This window comes from Clarias gariepinus, chromosome 5 (assembly GCF_024256425.1).
Source record: "Clarias gariepinus isolate MV-2021 ecotype Netherlands chromosome 5, CGAR_prim_01v2, whole genome shotgun sequence".
Lineage (NCBI taxonomy): Eukaryota > Metazoa > Chordata > Actinopteri > Siluriformes > Clariidae > Clarias > Clarias gariepinus.
The window spans coordinates 3,591,924-3,616,968 of NC_071104.1; the positions used below are offsets into that span (position 1 = coordinate 3,591,924).

General features: G+C 43.0%; 1 protein-coding gene and 17 non-coding genes across 18 annotated transcripts in view; 7 read left to right on the plus strand and 11 right to left on the minus strand.

Moving 5' to 3' along the window:
• Nucleotides 1-25,045, minus strand: part of LOC128524461 (nuclear factor 7, brain-like) — a 561,325-nt gene that overhangs the window by 221,546 nt on the left and 314,734 nt on the right. The gene's annotated exons all lie outside the window — the stretch shown is intronic.
• Nucleotides 700-773, plus strand: trnat-agu (transfer RNA threonine (anticodon AGU)). Its single transcript has one exon. It is a non-coding gene; the product is annotated as a tRNA-Thr (tRNA).
• Nucleotides 1,584-1,666, minus strand: trnal-cag (transfer RNA leucine (anticodon CAG)). The gene has a single exon. It is a non-coding gene; the product is annotated as a tRNA-Leu (tRNA).
• trnas-aga (transfer RNA serine (anticodon AGA)) lies at nt 1,961-2,042 on the minus strand. Its single transcript has one exon. It is a non-coding gene; the product is annotated as a tRNA-Ser (tRNA).
• On the plus strand, nt 3,380-3,453 carry trnat-agu (transfer RNA threonine (anticodon AGU)). The gene has a single exon. It is a non-coding gene; the product is annotated as a tRNA-Thr (tRNA).
• trnas-aga (transfer RNA serine (anticodon AGA)) lies at nt 4,468-4,549 on the minus strand. The gene has a single exon. It is a non-coding gene; the product is annotated as a tRNA-Ser (tRNA).
• On the plus strand, nt 5,903-5,992 carry trnar-ucu (transfer RNA arginine (anticodon UCU)). The gene is given in 2 exon segments: nt 5,903-5,939; nt 5,957-5,992. It is a non-coding gene; the product is annotated as a tRNA-Arg (tRNA).
• On the plus strand, nt 7,439-7,512 carry trnat-agu (transfer RNA threonine (anticodon AGU)). Its single transcript has one exon. It is a non-coding gene; the product is annotated as a tRNA-Thr (tRNA).
• On the minus strand, nt 8,527-8,608 carry trnas-aga (transfer RNA serine (anticodon AGA)). Its single transcript has one exon. It is a non-coding gene; the product is annotated as a tRNA-Ser (tRNA).
• On the plus strand, nt 9,962-10,051 carry trnar-ucu (transfer RNA arginine (anticodon UCU)). The gene is given in 2 exon segments: nt 9,962-9,998; nt 10,016-10,051. It is a non-coding gene; the product is annotated as a tRNA-Arg (tRNA).
• On the minus strand, nt 12,571-12,652 carry trnas-aga (transfer RNA serine (anticodon AGA)). Its single transcript has one exon. It is a non-coding gene; the product is annotated as a tRNA-Ser (tRNA).
• On the minus strand, nt 16,372-16,454 carry trnal-cag (transfer RNA leucine (anticodon CAG)). Its single transcript has one exon. It is a non-coding gene; the product is annotated as a tRNA-Leu (tRNA).
• On the minus strand, nt 16,749-16,830 carry trnas-aga (transfer RNA serine (anticodon AGA)). The gene has a single exon. It is a non-coding gene; the product is annotated as a tRNA-Ser (tRNA).
• trnat-ugu (transfer RNA threonine (anticodon UGU)) lies at nt 18,935-19,008 on the plus strand. The gene has a single exon. It is a non-coding gene; the product is annotated as a tRNA-Thr (tRNA).
• Nucleotides 19,681-19,754, plus strand: trnat-agu (transfer RNA threonine (anticodon AGU)). Its single transcript has one exon. It is a non-coding gene; the product is annotated as a tRNA-Thr (tRNA).
• On the minus strand, nt 20,566-20,648 carry trnal-cag (transfer RNA leucine (anticodon CAG)). Its single transcript has one exon. It is a non-coding gene; the product is annotated as a tRNA-Leu (tRNA).
• Nucleotides 20,943-21,024, minus strand: trnas-aga (transfer RNA serine (anticodon AGA)). Its single transcript has one exon. It is a non-coding gene; the product is annotated as a tRNA-Ser (tRNA).
• On the minus strand, nt 24,787-24,869 carry trnal-cag (transfer RNA leucine (anticodon CAG)). The gene has a single exon. It is a non-coding gene; the product is annotated as a tRNA-Leu (tRNA).

Sequence of the window (25,045 nt, forward strand, 5' to 3'; positions counted from 1 at the left end):
TCTTGTGTATCCCTAGCACAACTGCTGTCAACATTATGATCCGGTCATTAAACTGCATGAGGAACTCAAGGCTTAAGTGCTTGTGGTCTCAGGTTGTGGCAGGGTATCTTGCTTTCAGCCAGGATTTCTGCTCAGTTTTCATGTGTTTTCCAGAGGTAGACACCTGTCCATGGTGTCAAGCAAGGTAGCTCTATTCCTCCCACAGAAGTGAATGAAAACTGGCATTTTGATTTGCAAGAATTGAATCATTTTCTGAGTAGCCGTGGAACATTTGCCTGATGTTGACATTTGGTTACATTTAAATGAGGACAATGGCTGTCAATAAGCTAGTATATATATATATATATATATATATATATTTTTTTTTTTTTTTTTTTTTTTTTTTTTTGCTGTAAACTGTATGCCAGTTGCAAATATATAACATACAGTGTGTTTGAAATTTGTTTATTTTTGCAAGCCTGAAATCTACTGCAACAGGCATGATCTTTGCCTGCAATGAACTTGGAACAACCTGAGTCGAAACACCATGACTGGCAGTTTTGGCGTGCTCTGTGAAGCATGGTATAGCACTGTGGGACTTCATTCATGGTCCTATCATGCTGCATGCCAGTGGAGACAATCTTAGCTTGATAGTCAAGTTCCTGTGCTGGAGCATCTCAGATACGCGAGAGTATATGCAAGAGGCTAAGGTTTGGTTGTGGCGCTGTGGCTTAGTTGGTTAAAGTGCCTGTCTAGTAAACAGGAGATCCTGGGTTCGAATCCCAGCAGTGCCTCTCACTGTGCACCTCTGTTGCTATGCAGGTCAGACTGGTTTCTGTGGAAAAAGGAAATCTTTGCTTTATGTCTGACCATTAAATGGGTTAAGGTCACACAATGCACAAGCTTTCTGATTAGCCAAGTTTACAGTCCGATCTTGTGTATCCGTAGGTCATTAGCTATATTGCAAATTGTACATGGCCCAATTGCCCAAGATTGCACTACACACTGCACTTCAATATATATAAATATATGTGTATGTATACATAAAATTACATTACTGAAAGCTCGCTTGTGCCCATTTTCTAAGAAAGCATACAGTGATAAGTTGCTGAAAGCTACTACGATCCGATGTGGATGTCTTTGTCTGATCCAGAGTAGACGTTTTACCTTAGCAAAACAGGAAAGCAGTTTAGAGAGCAACCTCTCCAACCATCTATGGGCAATGCTGCAAAATACAGACAGAAAGATGAAATGAACCTATGTATCATGAACAATGATAACTTTTCATACCCAATTGTCAAATAGAAGCTGATTCCTTGACTTCACCAATCAAACATGTGCTGGGACATCTCAAAAGAATTTTTCAGCATGCGTGAAAAGGAAGTACAGCTCAGAACCTGTAGCCTTGATTTTGGCACCCTGCTCCGGGCTTTGCCTCAACAACACAACCATGTCTACATCGTCCAAAAAATTGAAGAAGCAAGCGCTTGATGAAGAAAAGTGCCAACTTCTTCGCTAGCAAGCAAAGCTATGCTGTGAGAGGTCAAGGTTATTGATGCAGATCCATACATGATTTCCTAAATGCAACAAAGAGAAGGGGCCCTTGTCAGAAGTGGGATTCGAACCCACGCCTCCAGGGGAGACTGCGACCTGAACGCAGCGCCTTAGACCGCTCGGCCAACCTGACACGGCGGGCTCTAGAACGGTCACGTCTTGCACGGATTACAGGTCGCTGGCCACGCACTCATATAACCGATCGGATGTCTATGAGGCAGCTTGTCATTGGAAGACAGATCAACGTTGGGAAGGGGTGACAGGATTTCTCCACCAAAGCAGCAGCTATTGAGGATGGAAAGGGGGCAGGATGTCACCATTATGTCTTCAGCAAATCACCAACTCTTAAGGGCATGAGGAAATTTGTTACAAATCACAGCCACAACACAATGAGTTGCAACATGTCTTTCTTGCGCAATATAACAGACGTAATCGGCAGGATTCAAACCTGCGCAGGGAGATCCCAATGGATTTCTAGTCCATCGCCTTAACCACTCGGCCACGACTACACCGCGTGTGCTTACATAGTGTGGGCCCGTGGTTGAATAGACTTTTGCCACGTCTGATTTCATGACTTGACCTCCTCCCCAAAGCAAGCGCTAGATCTTTCCAATACACGCAAGTGTATCGGTTGGCTTAAGTTCAGGATTTTTAGGCTTCAGACAGGAACCACGTTCACGTTTTACCTTAGAAAAACAGCAAAGCAGTTTAGAGAGCAGCCTCTGCAACCATACATGCTGCAAAATACAGTGAGAAAGATGAAATAATCCTATAAATCAGAAACAAGACAACTTTTCATACCCCATCATCATCCAGAAGCTGATTCCTTGACTTCTGCATTCAAACATGCGGTGGAACATCTCAAAAGAATTTTTCAGTATCTGTGAAAATGAAGTTCAGCTCAGTGCTTTGCCTCAACAACACAACCATGTGCAGAGACGTCTAGTAAACAGGAGATCCCAGGAGAGGTGAACAGGAGCATTTAAATCCCAGCAATGCCTCTTGAGGGGCACTTCTGTTGCTATGCAGATCAGACTGGTTTCAGTGGAGGAAATGAAATCTTTGCTTCATGTCTGACCGTTAACAGCTCATGGGTTAAAGTCACACAATGCACAAGCTTTCTGATTAGCCAAGATTAGAGTCCTATCTTGTGTATCCCTAGCACAACTGCTGTCAACATTATGATCCGGTCATTAAACTGCATGAGGAACTCAAGGCTTAAGTGCTTGTGGTCTCAGGTTGTGGCAGGGTATCTTGCTTTCAGCCAGGATTTCTGCTCAGTTTTCATGTGTTTTCCAGAGGTAGACACCTGTCCATGGTGTCAAGCAAGGTAGCTCTATTCCTCCCACAGAAGTGAATGAAAACTGGCATTTTGATTTGCAAGAATTGAATCATTTTCTGAGTAGCCGTGGAACATTTGCCTGATGTTGACATTTGGTTACATTTAAATGAGGACAATGGCTGTCAATAAGCTAGTATATATATATATATATATATATATATATATATATATATATATATATTTTTTTTTTTTTGCTGTAAACTGTATGCCAGTTGCAAATATATAACATACAGTGTGTTTGAAGTTTGTTTATTTCTGCAAGCCTGAAATCTACTGCAACAGGCATGATCTTTGCCTGCAATGAACTTGGAACAACCTGAGTCGAAACACCATGACTGGCAGTTTTGGCCTGCTCTGTGAAGCATGGTATAGCACTGTGGGACTTCATTCATGGTCCTATCATGCTGCATGCCAGTGGAGACAATCTTAGCTTGATAGTCAAGTTCCTGTGCTGGAGCATCTCAGATACGCGAGAGTATATGCAAGAGGCTAAGGTTTGGTTGTGGCGCTGTGGCTTAGTTGGTTAAAGTGCCTGTCTAGTAAACAGGAGATCCTGGGTTCGAATCCCAGCAGTGCCTCTCACTGTGCACCTCTGTTGCTATGCAGGTCAGACTGGTTTCTGTGGAAAAGGGAAATCTTTGCTTTATGTCTGACCATTAAATGGGTTAAGGTCACACAATGCACAAGCTTTCTGATTAGCCAAGTTTACAGTCCGATCTTGTGTATCCGTAGGTCATTAGCTATATTGCAAATTGTACATGGCCCAATTGCCCAAGATTGCACTACACACTGCACTTCAATATATATAAATATATGTGTATGTATACATAAAATTACATTACTGAAAGCTCGCTTGTGCCCATTTTCTAAGAAAGCATACAGTGATAAGTTGCTGAAAGCTACTACGATCCGATGTGGATGTCTTTGTCTGATCCAGAGTAGACGTTTTACCTTAGCAAAACAGGAAAGCAGTTTAGAGAGCAACCTCTCCAACCATCTATGGGCAATGCTGCAAAATACAGACAGAAAGATGAAATGAACCTATGTATCATGAACAATGATAACTTTTCATACCCAATTGTCAAATAGAAGCTGATTCCTTGACTTCACCAATCAAACATGCGCTGGGACATCTCAAAAGAATTTTTCAGCATGCATGAAAAGGAAGTTCAGCTCAGAACCTGTAGCCTTGATTTTGGCACCCTGCCTCGGGCTTTGCCTCAACAACACAACCATGTCTACATCGTCCAAAAAATTGAAGAAGCAAGCGCTTGATGAAGAAAAGTGCCAACTTCTTCGCTAGCAAGCAAAGCTATGCTGTGAGAGGTCAAGGTTATTGATGCAGATCCATACATGATTTCCTAAATGCAACAAAGAGAAGGGGCTCTTGTCAGAAGTGACAGATCAACGTTGGGAAGGGGTGACAGGATTTCTCCACCAAAGCAGCAGCTTATTGAGGATGAAAAGGGGGCAGGATGTCACCATTATGTCTTCAGCAAATCACCAACTCTTAAGGGCATGAGGAAATTTGTTACAAATCACAGCCACAACACAATGAGTTGCAACATGTCTTTCTTGCGCAATATAACAGACGTAATCGGCAGGATTCGAACCTGCGCGGGGAGACCCCAATGGATTTCTAGTCCATCGCCTTAACCACTCGGCCACGACTACACCGCGTGTGCTTACATAGTGTGGGCCCGTGGTTGAATAGACTTTTGCCACGTCTGATTTCATGACTTGACCTCCTCCCCAAAGCAAGCGCTAGATCTTTCCAATACACGCAAGTGTATCGGTTGGCTTAAGTTCAGGATTTTTAGGCTTCAGACAGGAACCACGTTCACGTTTTACCTTAGAAAAACAGCAAAGCAGTTTAGAGAGCAGCCTCTGCAACCATACATGCTGCAAAATACAGTGAGAAAGATGAAATAATCCTATAAATCAGAAACAAGACAACTTTTTATACCCCATCATCATCCAGATGCTGATTCCTTGACTTCTGCATTCAAACATGCGGTGGAACATCTCAAAAGAATTTTTCAGTATCTGTGAAAATGAAGTTCAGCTCAGTGCTTTGCCTCAACAACACAACCATGTGCAGAGACGTCTAGTAAACAGGAGATCCCAGGAGAGGTGAACAGGAGCATTTAAATCCCAGCAATGCCTCTTGAGGGGCACTTCTGTTGCTATGCAGATCAGACTGGTTTCAGTGGAGGAAATGAAATCTTTGCTTCATGTCTGACCGTTAACAGCTCATGGGTTAAAGTCACACAATGCACAAGCTTTCTGATTAGCCAAGATTAGAGTCCTATCTTGTGTATCCCTAGCACAACTGCTGTCAACATTATGATCCGGTCATTAGCTACATTGCGACTGCAATTCTTTTTACCACACCTTTAAACATTTGTCTGTTAGGACGATGACTAGAGCAGATAATTTCTTGCATTTGCATTGGTTTGGCTGCCTTCTTCTGACATATAATTTGACCTGTGGTTGCGATTATTCAGCTGTTGGGGACCTTTGCAAGCATCAAATCAAGTGTATGAGGCTCATTCACAAAAACGCAACAGAATAATGCTGCTGCCAAATCGTCATTCGTGTGGTAACATGATGTCTCGGATTTGTAGGACCTTATACCACAAAACGTTTAATCTATGGGTGATGAGGAGATACCTTATTTAATATGTTATCTAGCGCTTACTCCAGTGTGTATATGTTGAGGTCTCCATGCTACAGTGCTATCCAAGCAGTGTCTACTGCAACAATCATCTGTTGGTGCGAAAGCTATCCCTTTCTTGCCTTTCTTACAGCCAGAGTTGAATAACTTTGCAAGTCAGACAGGGATCTGTGGCAAATTCCATGGTGAAATCAAGGCATTCTGTGGACGCTGTTGACAGCTTGTGGGATCAGCACCTGCCATAGTTGTTTGCATTTGGTGGAATTTGATTAGTAGCAACAGAAAAGCATCTGCCCAATGAACTCGAGCATCCATGAATCTTGGAGAGCCTGAAAAAAAACACCCTGGTTGGCTCTGTGGCGCAATGGATAGCGCATTGGACTTCTAGACTCAGCTGTGGAGCTATTCAAAGGTTGTGGGTTCGAGTCCCACCAGAGTCACTAACTTGTTACCTTCTTTTTATCCACACACCATGTCTAAAATGAAATCTTTGGTCAGGAATCCCTGTTCAAGATGCACTTTCCTATGTGCCATATTTGATTGAATGACTTGTCAGCTGATTTTAAGAAATATCATTGTTTTCCACATGTTTCCGCCCATTTGTCCCAAATCAAGCCCTCAGCTCAACTCCAGCTTCAACAAAAGGTTACGACATTGATTCACACAATCCTTACGGGACAAAGAGCCAAAGTCCACAGCAGCAATCTGATGAACGCTTGCTTGCTTTTAGATGTGCATGGCATGTGGATTTTAATTCCTCCCCCCTGACTGTTGTGATATGCTTGTTAGGACTATGGCTGGAGATCAGCCATAACCTTTTGTTTGCTGTGGCTTGTGTGCCATTTACAGATCTAAAACTTGACATTTTCTTAAGGATTTTCACCCATTTTGGGATCTTTTCAAGCCGAAATCAAAGTTAGGATGTGCAAACAAACATCAAAGCATTTGCATGGCATCGCTGGTTGAGTACTCGTCTTCTGAGCTCAGCGAGGTTTGCATGCGGATGGAGGAAATATTAGCATTGCAATCAGATTACGTCTTGGCCAGGAGAGTCTCGGTTAAAAGTGCTGGGTCATGCCTAAGGTGCCGCGCAGGCCATTGGCACTGTGGCTTAGCTGGTGAAAGCACCTGTCTTGTAAACAGGAGATCCTGGGTTCAAATCCCAGCAGTGCCTGTTGTGAGTTTCATCTCTTGGTACACCAGACAAGGTCTGGGTCCAACTGCATGAGGAACTCAAGGCTTAAGTGCTTGTGGTCTCAGGTTGTGGCAGGGTATCTTGCTTTCAGCCAGGATTTCTGCTCAGTTTTCATGTGTTTTTCAGAGGTAGACACCTGTCCATGGTGTCAAGCAAGGTAGCTCTATTCCTCCCACAGAAGTGAATGAAAACTGGCATTTTGATTTGCAAGAATTGAATCATTTTCTGAGTAGCCGTGGAACATTTGCCTGATGTTGACATTTGGTTACATTTAAATGAGGACAATGGCTGTCAATAAGCTAGTATATATATATATATATATATATATATATATATATATATATTTTTTTTTTTTTTTTTTTTTTTTTTTTTTTTTTTTTGCTGTAAACTGTATGCCAGTTGCAAATATATAACATACAGTGTGTTTGAAGTTTGTTTATTTTTGCAAGGCTGAAATCTACTGCAACAGGCATGATCTTTGCCTGCAATGAACTTGGAACAACCTGAGTCGAAACACCATGACTGGCAGTTTTGGCGTGCTCTGTGAAGCATGGTATAGCACTGTGGGACTTCATTCATGGTCCTATCATGCTGCATGCCAGTGGAGACAATCTTAGCTTGATAGTCAAGTTCCTGTGCTGGAGCATCTCAGATACGCGAGAGTATATGCGAGAGGCTAAGGTTTGGTTGTGGCGCTGTGGCTTAGTTGGTTAAAGTGCCTGTCTAGTAAACAGGAGATCCTGGGTTCGAATCCCAGCAGTGCCTCTCACTGTGCACCTCTGTTGCTATGCAGGTCAGACTGGTTTCTGTGGAAAAAGGAAATCTTTGCTTTATGTCTGACCATTAAATGGGTTAAGGTCACACAATGCACAAGCTTTCTGATTAGCCAAGTTTACAGTCCGATCTTGTGTATCCGTAGGTCATTAGCTATATTGCAAATTGTACATGGCCCAATTGCCCAAGATTGCACTACACACTGCACTTCAATATATATAAATATATGTGTATGTATACATAAAATTACATTACTGAAAGCTCGCTTGTGCCCATTTTCTAAGAAAGCATACAGTGATAAGTTGCTGAAAGCTACTACGATCCGATGTGGATGTCTTTGTCTGATCCAGAGTAGACGTTTTACCTTAGCAAAACAGGAAAGCAGTTTAGAGAGCAACCTCTCCAACCATCTATGGGCAATGCTGCAAAATACAGACAGAAAGATGAAATGAACCTATGTATCATGAACAATGATAACTTTTCATACCCAATTGTCAAATAGAAGCTGATTCCTTGACTTCACCAATCAAACATGCGCTGGGACATCTCAAAAGAATTTTTCAGCATGCGTGAAAAGGAAGTTCAGCTCAGAACCTGTAGCCTTGATTTTGGCACCCTGCCTCGGGCTTTGCCTCAACAACACAACCATGTCTACATCGTCCAAAAAATTGAAGAAGCAAGCGCTTGATGAAGAAAAGTGCCAACTTCTTCGCTAGCAAGCAAAGCTATGCTGTGAGAGGTCAAGGTTATTGATGCAGATCCATACATGATTTCCTAAATGCAACAAAGAGAAGGGGCTCTTGTCAGAAGTGACAAATCAACGTTGGGAAGGGGTGACAGGATTTCTCCACCAAAGCAGCAGCTTATTGAGGATGAAAAGGGGGCAGGATGTCACCATTATGTCTTCAGCAAATCACCAACTCTTAAGGGCATGAGGAAATTTGTTACAAATCACAGCCACAACACAATGAGTTGCAACATGTCTTTCTTGCGCAATATAACAGACGTAATCGGCAGGATTCGAACCTGCGCGGGGAGACCCCAATGGATTTCTAGTCCATCGCCTTAACCACTCGGCCACGACTACACCGCGTGTGCTTATATAGTGTGGGCCCGTGGTTGAATAGACTTTTGCCACGTCTGATTTCATGACTTGACCTCCTCCCCAAAGCAAGCGCTAGATCTTTCCAATACACGCAAGTGTATCGGTTGGCTTAAGTTCAGGATTTTTAGGCTTCAGACAGGAACCACGTTCACGTTTTACCTTAGAAAAACAGCAAAGCAGTTTAGAGAGCAGCCTCTGCAACCATACATGCTGCAAAATACAGTGAGAAAGATGAAATAATCCTATAAATCAGAAACAAGACAACTTTTCATACCCCATCATCATCCAGATGCTGATTCCTTGACTTCTGCATTCAAACATGCGGTGGAACATCTCAAAAGAATTTTTCAGTATCTGTGAAAATGAAGTTCAGCTCAGTGCTTTGCCTCAACAACACAACCATGTGCAGAGACGTCTAGTAAACAGGAGATCCCAGGAGAGGTGAACAGGAGCATTTAAATCCCAGCAATGCCTCTTGAGGGGCACTTCTGTTGCTATGCAGATCAGACTGGTTTCAGTGGAGGAAATGAAATCTTTGCTTCATGTCTGACCGTTAACAGCTCATGGGTTAAAGTCACACAATGCACAAGCTTTCTGATTAGCCAAGATTAGAGTCCTATCTTGTGTATCCCTAGCACAACTGCTGTCAACATTATGATCCGGTCATTAGCTACATTGCGACTGCAATTCTTTTTACCACACCTTTAAACATTTGTCTGTTAGGACGATGACTAGAGCAGATAATTTCTTGCATTTGCATTGGTTTGGCTGCCTTCTTCTGACATATAATTTGACCTGTGGTTGCGATTATTCAGCTGTTGGGGACCTTTGCAAGCATCAAATCAAGTGTATGAGGCTCATTCACAAAAACGCAACAGAATAATGCTGCTGCCAAATCGTCATTCGTGTGGTAACATGATGTCTCGGATTTGTAGGACCTTATACCACAAAACGTTTAATCTATGGGTGATGAGGAGATACCTTATTTAATATGTTATCTAGCGCTTACTCCAGTGTGTATATGTTGAGGTCTCCATGCTACAGTGCTATCCAAGCAGTGTCTACTGCAACAATCATCTGTTGGTGCGAAAGCTATCCCTTTCTTGCCTTTCTTACAGCCAGAGTTGAATAACTTTGCAAGTCAGACAGGGATCTGTGGCAAATTCCATGGTGAAATCAAGGCATTCTGTGGACGCTGTTGACAGCTTGTGGGATCAGCACCTGCCATAGTTGTTTGCATTTGGTGGAATTTGATTAGTAGCAACAGAAAAGCATCTGCCCAATGAACTCGAGCATCCATGAATCTTGGAGAGCCTGAAAAAAAACACCCTGGTTGGCTCTGTGGCGCAATGGATAGCGCATTGGACTTCTAGACTCAGCTGTGGAGCTATTCAAAGGTTGTGGGTTCGAGTCCCACCAGAGTCACTAACTTGTTACCTTCTTTTTATCCACACACCATGTCTAAAATGAAATCTTTGGTCAGGAATCCCTGTTCAAGATGCACTTTCCTATGTGCCATATTTGATTGAATGACTTGTCAGCTGATTTTAAGAAATATCATTGTTTTCCACATGTTTCCGCCCATTTGTCCCAAATCAAGCCCTCAGCTCAACTCCAGCTTCAACAAAAGGTTACGACATTGATTCACGCAATCCTTATGGGACAAAGAGCCAAAGTCCACAGCAGCAATCTGATGAACGCTTGCTTGCTTTTAGATGTGCATGGCATGTGGATTTTAATTCCTCCCCCCTGACTGTTGTGATATGCTTGTTAGGACTATGGCTGGAGATCAGCCATAACCTTTTGTTTGCTGTGGCTTGTGTGCCATTTACAGATCTAAAACTTGACATTTTCTTAAGGATTTTCACCCGTTTTGGGATCTTTTCAAGCCGAAATCAAAGTTAGGATGTGCAAACAAACATCAAAGCATTTGCATGGCATCGCTGGTTGAGTACTCGTCTTACGAGCTCAGCGAGGTTTGCATGCGGATGGAGGAAATATTAGCATTGCAATCAGATTACGTCTTGGCCAGGAGAGTCTCGGTTAAAAGTGCTGGGTCATGCCTAAGGTGCCGCGCAGGCCATTGGCACTGTGGCTTAGCTGGTGAAAGCACCTGTCTTGTAAACAGGAGATCCTGGGTTCAAATCCCAGCAGTGCCTGTTGTGAGTTTCATCTCTTGGTACACCAGACAAGGTCTGGGTCCAACTGCATGAGGAACTCAAGGCTTAAGTGCTTGTGGTCTCAGGTTGTGGCAGGGTATCTTGCTTTCAGCCAGGATTTCTGCTCAGTTTTCATGTGTTTTCCAGAGGTAGACACCTGTCCATGGTGTCAAGCAAGGTAGCTCTATTCCTCCCACAGAAGTGAATGAAAACTGGCATTTTGATTTGCAAGAATTGAATCATTTTCTGAGTAGCCGTGGAACATTTGCCTGATGTTGACATTTGGTTACATTTAAATGAGGACAATGGCTGTCAATAAGCTAGTATATATATATATATATATATATATATTTTTTTTTTTTTTTTTTTTTTTTTTTTTTTTTTTTGCTGTAAACTGTATGCCAGTTGCAAATATATAACATACAGTGTGTTTGAAATTTGTTTATTTTTGCAAGCCTGAAATCTACTGCAACAGGCATGATCTTTGCCTGCAATGAACTTGGAACAACCTGAGTCGAAACACCATGACTGGCAGTTTTGGCGTGCTCTGTGAAGCATGGTATAGCACTGTGGGACTTCATTCATGGTCCTATCATGCTGCATGCCAGTGGAGACAATCTTAGCTTGATAGTCAAGTTCCTGTGCTGGAGCATCTCAGATACGCGAGAGTATATGCAAGAGGCTAAGGTTTGGTTGTGGCGCTGTGGCTTAGTTGGTTAAAGTGCCTGTCTAGTAAACAGGAGATCCTGGGTTTGAATCCCAGCAGTGCCTCTCACTGTGCACCTCTGTTGCTATGCGGGTCAGACTGGTTTCTGTGGAAAAAGGAAATCTTTGCTTTATGTCTGACCATTAAATGGGTTAAGGTCACACAATGCACAAGCTTTCTGATTAGCCAAGTTTACAGTCCGATCTTGTGTATCCGTAGGTCATTAGCTATATTGCAAATTGTACATGGCCCAATTGCCCAAGATTGCACTACACACTGCACTTCAATATATATAAATATATGTGTATGTATACATAAAATTACATTACTGAAAGCTCGCTTGTGCCCATTTTCTAAGAAAGCATACAGTGATAAGTTGCTGAAGGCTACTACGATCCGATGTGGATGTCTTTGTCTGATCCAGAGTAGACGTTTTACCTTAGCAAAACAGGAAAGCAGTTTAGAGAGCAACCTCTCCAACCATCTATGGGCAATGCTGCAAAATACAGACAGAAAGATGAAATGAACCTATGTATCATGAACAATGATAACTTTTCATACCCAATTGTCAAATAGAAGCTGATTCCTTGACTTCACCAATCAAACATGTGCTGGGACATCTCAAAAGAATTTTTCAGCATGCGTGAAAAGGAAGTTCAGCTCAGAACCTGTAGCCTTGATTTTGGCACCCTGCTCCGGGCTTTGCCTCAACAACACAACCATGTCTACATCGTCCAAAAAATTGAAGAAGCAAGCGCTTGATGAAGAAAAGTGCCAACTTCTTCGCTAGCAAGCAAAGCTATGCTGTGAGAGGTCAAGGTTATTGATGCAGATCCATACATGATTTCCTAAATGCAACAAAGAGAAGGGGCTCTTGTCAGAAGTGACAGATCAACGTTGGGAAGGGGTGACAGGATTTCTCCACCAAAGCAGCAGCTTATTGAGGATGAAAAGGGGGCAGGATGTCACCATTATGTCTTCAGCAAATCACCAACTCTTAAGGGCATGAGGAAATTTGTTACAAATCACAGCCACAACACAATGAGTTGCAACATGTCTTTCTTGCGCAATATAACAGACGTAATCGGCAGGATTCGAACCTGCGCGGGGAGACCCCAATGGATTTCTAGTCCATCGCCTTAACCACTCGGCCACGACTACACCGCGTGTGCTTACATAGTGTGGGCCCGTGGTTGAATAGACTTTTGCCACGTCTGATTTCATGACTTGACCTCCTCCCCAAAGCAAGCGCTAGATCTTTCCAATACACGCAAGTGTATCGGTTGGCTTAAGTTCAGGATTTTTAGGCTTCAGACAGGAACCACGTTCACGTTTTACCTTAGAAAAACAGCAAAGCAGTTTAGAGAGCAGCCTCTGCAACCATACATGCTGCAAAATACAGTGAGAAAGATGAAATAATCCTATAAATCAGAAACAAGACAACTTTTCATACCCCATCATCATCCAGAAGCTGATTCCTTGACTTCTGCATTTAAACATGCGGTGGAACATCTCAAAAGAATTTTTCAGTATCTGTGAAAATGAAGTTCAGCTCAGTGCTTTGCCTCAACAACACAACCATGTGCAGAGACGTCTAGTAAACAGGAGATCCCAGGAGAGGTGAACAGGAGCATTTAAATCCCAGCAATGCCTCTTGAGGGGCACTTCTGTTGCTATGCAGATCAGACTGGTTTCAGTGGAGGAAATGAAATCTTTGCTTCATGTCTGACCGTTAACAGCTCATGGGTTAAAGTCACACAATGCACAAGCTTTCTGATTAGCCAAGATTAGAGTCCTATCTTGTGTATCCCTAGCACAACTGCTGTCAACATTATGATCCGGTCATTAGCTACATTGCGACTGCAATTCTTTTTACCACACCTTTAAACATTTGTCTGTTAGGACGATGACTAGAGCAGATAATTTCTTGCATTTGCATTGGTTTGGCTGCCTTCTTCTGACATATAATTTGACCTGTGGTTGCGATTATTCAGCTGTTGGGGACCTTTGCTAGCATCAAATCAAGTGTATAAGGCTCATTCACAGAAACGCAACAGAATAATGCTGCTGCCAAATCGTCATTCGTGTGGTAACATGATGTCTCGGATTTGTAGGACCTTATACCACAAAACGTTTAATCTATGGGTGATGAGGAGATACCTTATTTAATATGTTATCTAGCGCTTACTCCAGTGTGTATATGTTGAGGTCTCCATGCTACAGTGCTATCCAAGCAGTGTCTACTGCAACAATCATCTGTTGGTGCGAAAGCTATCCCTTTCTTGCCTTTCTTACAGCCAGAGTTGAATAACTTTGCAAGTCAGACAGGGATCTGTGGCAAATTCCATGGTGAAATCAAGGCATTCTGTGGACGCTGTTGACAGCTTGTGGGATCAGCACCTGCCATAGTTGTTTGCATTTGGTGGAATTTGATTAGTAGCAACAGAAAAGCATCTGCCCAATGAACTCGAGCATCCATGAATCTTGGAGAGCCTGAAAAAAAACACCCTGGTTGGCTCTGTGATGCAATGGATAGCGTGTTGGACTTCTGGACTCAGCTGTGGAGCTATTCAAAGGTTGTGGGTTCGATGCCCCGCCAGAGACACTAACTTGTTACCTTCTTTTTATTCACACACCATGTCTAAAATGAAATCTTTGGTCAGGAATCCCTGTTCAAGATGCACTTTCCTATGTGCCATATTTGATTGAATGACTTGTCAGCTGATTTTAAGAAATATCATTGTTTTCCACATGTTTCCGCCCATTTGTCCCAAATCAAGCCCTCAGCTCAACTCCAGCTTCAACAAAAGGTTACGACATTGATTCACGCAATCCTTATGGGACAAAGAGCCAAAGTCCACAGCAGCAATCTGATGAACGCTTGCTTGCTTTTAGATGTGCATGGCATGTGGATTTTAATTCCTCCCCCCTGACTGTTGTGATATGCTTGTTAGGACTATGGCTGGAGATCAGCCATAACCTTTTGTTTGCTGTGGCTTGTGTGCCATTTACAGATCTAAAACTTGACATTTTCTTAAGGATTTTCACCCGTTTTGGGATCTTATCAAGCCGAAATCAAAGTTAGGATGTGCAAACAAACATCAAAGCATTTGCATGGCATTGCTGGTTGAGTACTCGTCTTACGAGCTCAGCGAGGTTTGCATGCGGATGGAGGAAATATTAGCATTGCAATCAGATTACGTCTTGGCCAGGAGAGTCTCAGTTAAAAGTGCTGGGTCATGCCTAAGGTGCCGCGCAGGCCATTGGCACTGTGGCTTAGCTGGTGAAAGCACCTGTCTTGTAAACAGGAGATCCTGGGTTCAAATCCCAGCAGTGCCTGTTGTGAGTTTCATCTCTTGGTACACCAGACAAGGTCTGGGTCCAACTGCATGAGGAACTCAAGGCTTAAGTGCTTGTGGTCTCAGGTTGTGGCAGGGTATCTTGCTTTCAGCCAGGATTTCTGCTCAGTTTTCCAGAGGTAGACACCTGTCCATGGTGTCAAGCAAGGTAGCTCTATTCCTCCCACAGAAGTGAATGAAAACTGGCATTTTGATTTGCAAGAATTGAATCATTTTCTGAGTAGCCGTGGAACATTTGCCTGATGTTGACATTTGGTTACATTTAAATGAGGACAATGGCTGTCAATAAGCTAGTATATATATATATATATATATATATTTTTTTGCTGTAAACTGTATGCCAGTTGCAAATATATAACATACAGTGTGTTTGAAGTTTGTTTATTTTTGCAAGCCTGAAATCTACTGCAACAGGCATGATCTTTGCCTGCAATGAACTTGGAACAACCTGAGTCGAAACACCATGACTGGCAGTTTTGGCGTGCTCTGTGAAGCATGGTATAGCACTGTGGGACTTCATTCATGGTCCTATCATGCTGCATGCCAGTGGAGACAATCTTAGCTTGATAGTCAAGTTCCTGTGCTGGAGCATCTCAGATACGCGAGAGTATATGCGAGAGGCTAAGGTTTGGTTGTGGCGCTGTGGCTTAGTTGGTTAAAGAGCCTGTTTAGTAAACAGGAGATCCTGGGTTTGAATCCCAGCAGTGCCTCTCACTGTGCACCTCTGTTGCTATGCAGGTCAGACTGGTTTCTGTGGAAAAAAGAAAATCTTTGCTTTATGTCTGACCATTAAATGGGTTAAGGTCACACAATGCACAAGCTTTCTGATTAGCCAAGTTTACAGTCCGATCTTGTGTATCCGTAGGTCATTAGCTATATTGCAAATTGTACATGGCCCAATTGCCCAAGATTGCACTACACACTGCACTTCAATATATGTAAATATATGTGTATGTATACATAAAATTACATTACTGAAAGCTCGCTTGTGCCCATTTTCTAAGAAAGCATACAGTGATAAGTTGCTGAAAGCTACTACGATCCGATGTGGATGTCTTTGTCTGATCCAGAGTAGACGTTTTACCTTAGCAAAACAGGAAAGCAGTTTAGAGAGCAACCTCTCCAACCATCTATGGGCAATGCTGCAAAATACAGACAGAAAGATGAAATGAACCTATGTATCATGAACAATGATAACTTTTCATACCCAATTGTCAAATAGAAGCTGATTCCTTGACTTCACCAATCAAACATGTGCTGGGACATCTCAAAAGAATTTTTCAGCATGCGTGAAAAGGAAGTTCAGCTCAGAACCTGTAGCCTTGATTTTGGCACCCTGCCTCGGGCTTTGCCTCAACAACACAACCATGTCTACATCGTCCAAAAAATTGAAGAAGCAAGCGCTTGATGAAGAAAAGTGCCAACTTCTTCGCTAGCAAGCAAAGCTATGCTGTGAGAGGTCAAGGTTATTGATGCAGATCCATACATGATTTCCTAAATGCAACAAAGAGAAGGGGCTCTTGTCAGAAGTGGGATTCAAACCCACGCCTCCAGGGGAGACTGCGACCTGAACGCAGCGCCTTAGACCGCTCGGCCATCCTGACACGGTGGTCCCTAGAACGGTCACGTCTTGCACGGATTACAGGTCGCTGGCCACGCACTCATATAACCGATCGGATGTCTATGAGGCAGCTTGTCATTGGAAGACAGATCAACGTTGGGAAGGGGTGACAGGATTTCTCCACCAAAGCAGCAGCTATTGAGGATGAAAAGGGGGCAGGATGTCACCATTATGTCTTCAGCAAATCAACAACTCTCAAGGGCATGAGGAAATTTGTTACAAATCACAGCCACAACACAATGAGTTGCAACATGTCTTTCTTGCGCAATATAACAGACGTAATCGGCAGGATTCGAACCTGCGCAGGGAGATCCCAATGGATTTCTAGTCCATCGCCTTAACCACTCGGCCACGACTACACCGCGTGTGCTTACATAGTGTGGGCCCGTGGTTGAATAGACTTTTGCCACGTCTGATTTCATGACTTGACCTCCTCCCCAAAGCAAGCGCTAGATCTTTCCAATACACGCAAGTGTATCGGTTGGCTTAAGTTCAGGATTTTTAGGCTTCAGACAGGAACCACGTTCACGTTTTACCTTAGAAAAACAGCAAAGCAGTTTAGAGAGCAGCCTCTGCAACCATACATGCTGCAAAATACAGTGAGAAAGATGAAATAATCCTATAAATCATAAACAAGACAACTTTTCATACCCCATCATCATCCAGAAGCTGATTCCTTGACTTCTGCATTCAAACATGCGGTGGAACATCTCAAAAGAATTTTTCAGTATCTGTGAAAATGAAGTTCAGCTCAGTGCTTTGCCTCAACAACACAACCATGTGCAGAGACGTCTAGTAAACAGGAGATCCCAGGAGAGGTGAACAGGAGCATTTAAATCCCAGCAATGCCTCTTGAGGGGCACTTCTGTTGCTATGCAGATCAGACTGGTTTCAGTGGAGGAAATGAAATCTTTGCTTCATGTCTGACCGTTAACAGCTCATGGGTTAAAGTCACACAATGCACAAGCTTTCTGATTAGCCAAGATTAGAGTCCTATCTTGTGTATCCCTAGCACAACTGCTGTCAACATTATGATCCGGTCATTAGCTACATTGCGACTGCAATTCTTTTTACCACACCTTTAAACATTTGTCTGTTAGGACGATGACTAGAGCAGATAATTTCTTGCATTTGCATTGGTTTGGCTGCCTTCTTCTGACATATAATTTGACCTGTGGTTGCGATTATTCAGCTGTTGGGGACCTTTGCAAGCATCAAATCAAGTGTATGAGGCTCATTCACAGAAACGCAACAGAATAATGCTGCTCCCAAATCGTCATTCGTGTGGTAACATGATGTCTCGGATTTGTAGGACCTTATACCACAAAACGTTTAATCTATGGGTGATGAGGAGATACCTTATTTAATATGTTATCTAGCGCTTACTCCAGTGTGTATATGTTGAGGTCTCCATGCTACAGTGCTATCCAAGCAGTGTCTACTGCAACAATCATCTGTTGGTGCGAAAGCTATCCCTTTCTTGCCTTTCTTACAGCCAGAGTTGAATAACTTTGCAAGTCAGACAGGGATCTGTGGCAAATTCCATGGTGAAATCAAGGCATTCTGTGGACGCTGTTGACAGCTTGTGGGATCAGCACCTGCCATAGTTGTTTGCATTTGGTGGAATTTGATTAGTAGCAACAGAAAAGCATCTGCCCAATGAACTTGAGCATCCATGAATCTTGGAGAGCCTGAAAAAAAACACCCTGGTTGGCTCTGTGATGCAATGGATAGCGTGTTGGACTTCTGGACTCAGCTGTGGAGCTATTCAAAGGTTGCGGGTTCGATGCCCCGCCAGAGACACTAACTTGTTACCTTCTTTTTGTCCACACACCATGTCTAAAATGAAATCTTTGGTCAGGAATCCCTGTTCAAGATGCACTTTCCTATGTGCCATATTTGATTGAATGACTTGTCAGCTGAATTTAAGAAATATCATTGTTTTCCACATGTTTCCGCCCATTTGTCCCAAATCAAGCCCTCAGCTCAACTCCAGCTTCAACAAAAGGTTACGACATTGATTCACGCAATCCTTATGGGACAAAGAGCCAAAGTCCACAGCAGCAATCTGATGAACGCTTGCTTGCTTTTAGATGTGCATGGCATGTGGATTTTAATTCCTCCCCCCTGACTGTTGTGATATGCTTGTTAGGACTATGGCTGGAGATCAGCCATAACCTTTTGTTTGCTGTGGCTTGTGTGCCATTTACAGATCTAAAACTTGACATTTTCTTAAGGATTTTCACCCGTTTTGGGATCTTATCAAGCCGAAATCAAAGTTAGGATGTGCAAACAAACATCAAAGCATTTGCATGGCATCGCTGGTTGAGTACTCGTCTTACGAGCTCAGCGAGGTTTGCATGCGGATGGAGGAAATATTAGCATTGCAATCAGATTACGTCTTGGCCAGGAGAGTCTCGGTTAAAAGTGCTGGGTCATGCCTAAGGTGCCGCGCAGCCCATTGGCACTGTGGCTTAGCTGGTGAAAGCACCTGTCTTGTAAACAGGAGATCCTGGGTTCAAATCCCAGCAGTGCCTGTTGTGAGTTTCATCTCTTGGTACACCAGACAAGGTCTGGGTCCAACTGCATGAGGAACTCAAGGCTTAAGTGCTTGTGGTCTCAGGTTGTGGCAGGGTATCTTGCTTTCAGCCAGGATTTCTGCTCAGTTTTCATGTGTTTTCCAGAGGTAGACACCTGTCCATGGTGTCAAGCAAGGTAGCTCTATTCCTCCCACAGAAGTGAATGAAAACTGGCATTTTGATTTGCAAGAATTGAATCATTTTCTGAGTAGCCGTGGAACATTTGGTTACATTTAAATGAGGACAATGGCTGTCAATAAGCTAGTATATATATATACATATATATATATATATATATATTTTTTTTTTTTTTTTTTTTGCTGTAAACTGTATGCCAGTTGCAAATATATAACATACAGTGTGTTTGAAGTTTGTTTATTTTTGCAAGGCTGAAATCTACTGCAACAGGCATGATCTTTGCCTGCAATGAACTTGGAACAACCTGAGTTGAAACACCATGACTGGCAGTTTTGGCGTGCTCTGTGAAGCATGGTATAGCACTGTGGGACTTCATTCATGGTCCTATCATGCTGCATGCCAGTGGAGACAATCTTAGCTTGATAGTCAAGTTCCTGTGCTGGAGCATCTCAGATACGCGAGAGTATATGCGAGAGGCTAAGGTTTGGTTGTGGCGCTGTGGCTTAGTTGGTTAAAGTGCCTGTCTAGTAAACAGGAGATCCTGGGTTCGAATCCCAGCAGTGCCTCTCACTGTGCACCTCTGTTGCTATGCAGGTCAGACTGGTTTCTGTGGAAAAAAGGAAATCTTTGCTTTATGTCTGACCATTAAATGGGTTAAGGTCACACAATGCACAAGCTTTCTGATTAGCCAAGTTTACAGTCCGATCTTGTGTATCCATAGGTCATTAGCTATATTGCAAATTGTACATGGCCCAATTGCCCAAGATTGCACTACACACTGCACTTCAATATATATAAATATATGTGTATGTATACATAAAATTACATTACTGAAAGCTCGCTTGTGCCCATTTTCTAAGAAAGCATACAGTGATAAGTTGCTGAAAGCTACTACGATCCGATGTGGATGTCTTTGTCTGATCCAGAGTAGACGTTTTACCTTAGCAAAACAGGAAAGCAGTTTAGAGAGCAACCTCTCCAACCATCTATGGGCAATGCTGCAAAATACAGACAGAAAGATGAAATGAACCTATGAATCATGAACAATGACAACTTTTCATACCCAATTGTCAAATAGAAGCTGATTCCTTGACTTCACCAATCAAACATGTGCTGGGACATCTCAAAAGAATTTTTCAGCATCCGTGAAAAGGAAGTTCAGCTCAGAACCTGTAGCCTTCATTTCGGCACCCTGCTCCGGGCTTTGCCTCAACAACACAACCATGTCTACATCGTCCAAAAAATTAAAGAAGCAAGCGCTTGATGAAGAAAAGTGCCAACTTCTTCGCTAGCAAGCAAAGCTATGCTGTGAGAGGTCAAGGTTATTGATGCAGATCCATACATGATTTCCTAAATGCAACAAAGAGAAGGGGCTCTTGTCAGAAGTGGGATTCGAACCCACGCCTCCAGGGGAGACTGCGACCTGAACGCAGCGCCTTAGACCGCTCGGCCATCCTGACACGGCGGTCTCTAGAAAAGTCACGTCTTGCACGGATTACAGGTCGCTGGCCACCCACTCATATAACCGATCGGATGTCTATGAGGCAGCTTGTCATTGGAAGACAGATCAACGTTGGGAAGGGGTGACAGGATTTCTCCACCAAAGCAGCAGCTATTGAGGATGGAAAGGGGGCAGGATGTCACCATTATGTCTTTAACAAAGCACCAACTCTTAAGGGCATGAGGAAATTTGTTACAAATCACAGCCACAACACAATGAGTTGCAACATGTCTTTCTTGTGCAATATAACAGACGTAATCGGCAGGATTCGAACCTGCGCGGGGAGACCCCAATGGATTTCTAGTCCATCGCCTTAACCACTCGGCCACGACTACACCACGTGTGCGTGCTTGGCGTGGGCCCGTGGTTGAATAGACTTTTGCCACGTCTCATTTCATTTCATGACTTGACCTCCTCCCCAAAGCAAGCCTTGGATCTTTCCAATACACGCAAGTGTATCGGTTGGCTTAAGTTCGGGATTTTTAGGCTTCAGACAGGAACCACGTTCACGTTTTACCTTAGAAAAACAGCAAAGCAGTTTAGAGAGCAGCCTCTGCAACCATCTATGGGCAATGCTGCAAAATACAGTGAGTAAGATGAAATAATCCTATAAATCATAAACAAGATAACTTTTCATACCCCATCATCATCCAGAAGCTGATTCCTTGACTTCTGCATTCAAACATGCGGTGGAACATCTCAAAAGAATTTTTCAGTATCTGTGAAAATGAAGTTCAGCTCAGTGCTTTGCCTCAACAACACAACCATGTGCAGAGACGTCTAGTAAACAGGAGATCCCAGGAGAAGTGAACAGGAGCATTTAAATCCCAGCAATGCCTCTTGAGGGGCACTTCTGTTGCTATGCAGATCAGACTGGTTTCAGTGGAGGAAATGAAATCTTTGCTTCATGTCTGACCGTTAACAGCTCATGGGTTAAAGTCACACAATGCACAAGCTTTCTGATTAGCCAAGATTAGAGTCCTATCTTGTGTATCCCTAGCACAACTGCTGTCAACATTATGATCCGGTCATTAGCTACATTGCGACTGCAATTCTTTTTACCACACCTTTAAACATTTGTCTGTTAGGACGATGACTAGAGCAGATAATTTCTTGCATTTGCATTGGTTTGGCTGCCTTCTTCTGACATATAATTTGACCTGTGGTTGCAATTATTCAGCTGTTGGGGACCTTTGCAAGCATCAAATCAAGTGTATGAGGCTCATTCACAGAAACGCAACAGAATAATGCTGCTGCCAAATCGTCATTCGTGTGGTAACATGATGTCTCGGATTTGTAGGACCTTATACCACAAAACGTTTAATCTATGGGTGATGAGGAGATACCTTATTTAATATGTTATCTAGCGCTTACTCCAGTGTGTATATGTTGAGGTCTCCATGCTACAGTGCTATCCAAGCAGTGTCTACTGCAACAATCATCTGTTGGTGCGAAAGCTATCCCTTTCTTGCCTTTCTTACAGCCAGAGTTGAATAACTTTGCAAGTCAGACAGGGATCTGTGGCAAATTCCATGGTGAAATCAAGGCATTCTGTGGACGCTGTTGACAGCTTGTGGGATCAGCACCTGCCATAGTTGTTTGCATTTGGTGGAATTTGATTAGTAGCAACAGAAAAGCATCTGCCCAATGAACTCGAGCATCCATGAATCTTGGAGAGCCTGAAAAAAAACACCCTGGTTGGCTCTGTGATGCAATGGATAGCGTGTTGGACTTCTGGACTCAGCTGTGGAGCTATTCAAAGGTTGCGGGTTCGATGCCCCGCCAGAGACACTAACTTGTTACCTTCTTTTTGTCCACACACCATGTCTAAAATGAAATCTTTGGTCAGGAATCCCTGTTCAAGATGCACTTTCCTATGTGCCATATTTGATTGAATGACTTGTCAGCTGAATTTAAGAAATATCATTGTTTTCCACATGTTTCCGCCCATTTGTCCCAAATCAAGCCCTCAGCTCAACTCCAGCTTCAACAAAAGGTTACGACATTGATTCACGCAATCCTTATGGGACAAAGAGCCAAAGTCCACAGCAGCAATCTGATGAACGCTTGCTTGCTTTTAGATGTGCATGGCATGTGGATTTTAATTCCTCCCCCCTGACTGTTGTGATATGCTTGTTAGGACTATGGCTGGAGATCAGCCATAACCTTTTGTTTGCTGTGGCTTGTGTGCCATTTACAGATCTAAAACTTGACATTTTCTTAAGGATTTTCACCCGTTTTGGGATCTTATCAAGCCGAAATCAAAGTTAGGATGTGCAAACAAACATCAAAGCATTTGCATGGCATCGCTGGTTGAGTACTCGTCTTACGAGCTCAGCGAGGTTTGCATGCGGATGGAGGAAATATTAGCATTGCAATCAGATTACGTCTTGGCCAGGAGAGTCTCGGTTAAAAGTGCTGGGTCATGCCTAAGGTGCCGCGCAGGCCATTGGCACTGTGGCTTAGCTGGTGAAAGCACGTGTCTTGTAAACAGGAGATCCTGGGTTCAAATCCCAGCAGTGCCTGTTGTGAGTTTCATCTCTTGGTACACCAGACAAGGTCTGGGTCCAACTGCATGGGGAACTCAAGGCTTAAGTGCTTGTGGTCTCAGGTTGTGGCAGGGTATCTTGCTTTCATCCAGGATTTCTGCTCAGTTTTCATGTGTTTTCCAGAGGTAGACACCTGTCCATGGTGTCAAGCAAGGTAGCTCTATTCCTCCCACAGAAGTGAATGAAAACTGGCATTTTGATTTGCAAGAATTGAATCATTTTCTGAGTAGCCGTGCAACATTTGGTTACATTTAAATGAGGACAATGGCTGTCAATAAGCTAGTATATATATATATATATATATATATATATATATATATATATTATTTATTTATTTATTTTTTTTTTATTTGCTGTAAACTGTATGCCAGTTGCAAATATATAACATACAGTGTGTTTGAAGTTTGTTTATTTTTGCAAGCCTGAAATCTACTGCAACAGGCATGATCTTTGCCTGCAATGAACTTGGAACAACCTGAGTTGAAACACCATGACTGGCAGTTTTGGCGTGCTCTGTGAAGCATGGTATAGCACTGTGGGACTTCATTCATGGTCCTATCATGCTGCATGCCAGTGGAGACAATCTTAGCTTGATAGTCAAGTTCCTGTGCTGGAGCATCTCAGATACGCGAGAGTATATGCGAGAGGCTAAGGTTTGGTTGTGGCGCTGTGGCTTAGTTGGTTAAAGTGCCTGTCTAGTAAAAAGGAGATCCTGGGTTCGAATCCCAGCAGTGCCTCTCACTGTGCACCTCTGTTGCTATGCAGGTCAGACTGGTTTCTGTGGAAAAAAGGAAATCTTTGCTTTATGTCTGACCATTAAATGGGTTAAGGTCACACAATGCACAAGCTTTCTGATTAGCCAAGTTTACAGTCCGATCTTGTGTATCCGTAGGTCATTAGCTATATTGCAAATTGTACATGGCCCAATTGCCCAAGATTGCACTACACACTGCACTTCAATATATATAAATATATGTGTATGTATACATAAAATTACATTACTGAAAGCTCGCTTGTGCCCATTTTCTAAGAAAGCATACAGTGATAAGTTGCTGAAAGCTACTACGATCCGATGTGGATGTCTTTGTCTGATCCAGAGTAGACGTTTTACCTTAGCAAAACAGGAAAGCAGTTTAGAGAGCAACCTCTCCAACCATCTATGGGCAATGCTGCAAAATACAGACAGAAAGATGAAATGAACCTATGAATCATGAACAATGACAAGTTTTCATACCCAATTGTCAAATAGAAGCTGATTCCTTGACTTCACCAATCAAACATGTGCTGGGACATCTCAAAAGAATTTTTCAGCATCCGTGAAAAGGAAGTTCAGCTCAGAACCTGTAGCCTTCATTTTGGCACCCTGCTCCGGGCTTTGCCTCAACATCACAACCATGTCTACATCGTCCAAAAAATTGAAGAAGCAAGCGCTTGATGAAGAAAAGTGCCAACTTCTTCGCTAGCAAGCAAAGCTATGCTGTGAGAGGTCAAGGTTATTGATGCAGATCCATACATGATTTCCTAAATGCAACAAAGAGAAGGGGATCTTGCCAGAAGTGGGATTCGAACCCACGCCTCCAGGGGAGACTGCGACCTGAACGCAGCGCCTTAGACCGCTCGGCCATCCTGACACGGCAATCTTTGGAAAAGTCACGTCTTGCACGGATTACAGGTCGCTGGCCACCCACTCATATAACCGATCGGATGTCTATGAGGCAGCTTGTCATTGGAAGACAGATCAACGTTGGGAAGGGGTGACAGGATTTCTCCACCAAAGCAGCAGCTATTGAGGATGAAAAGGGGGCAG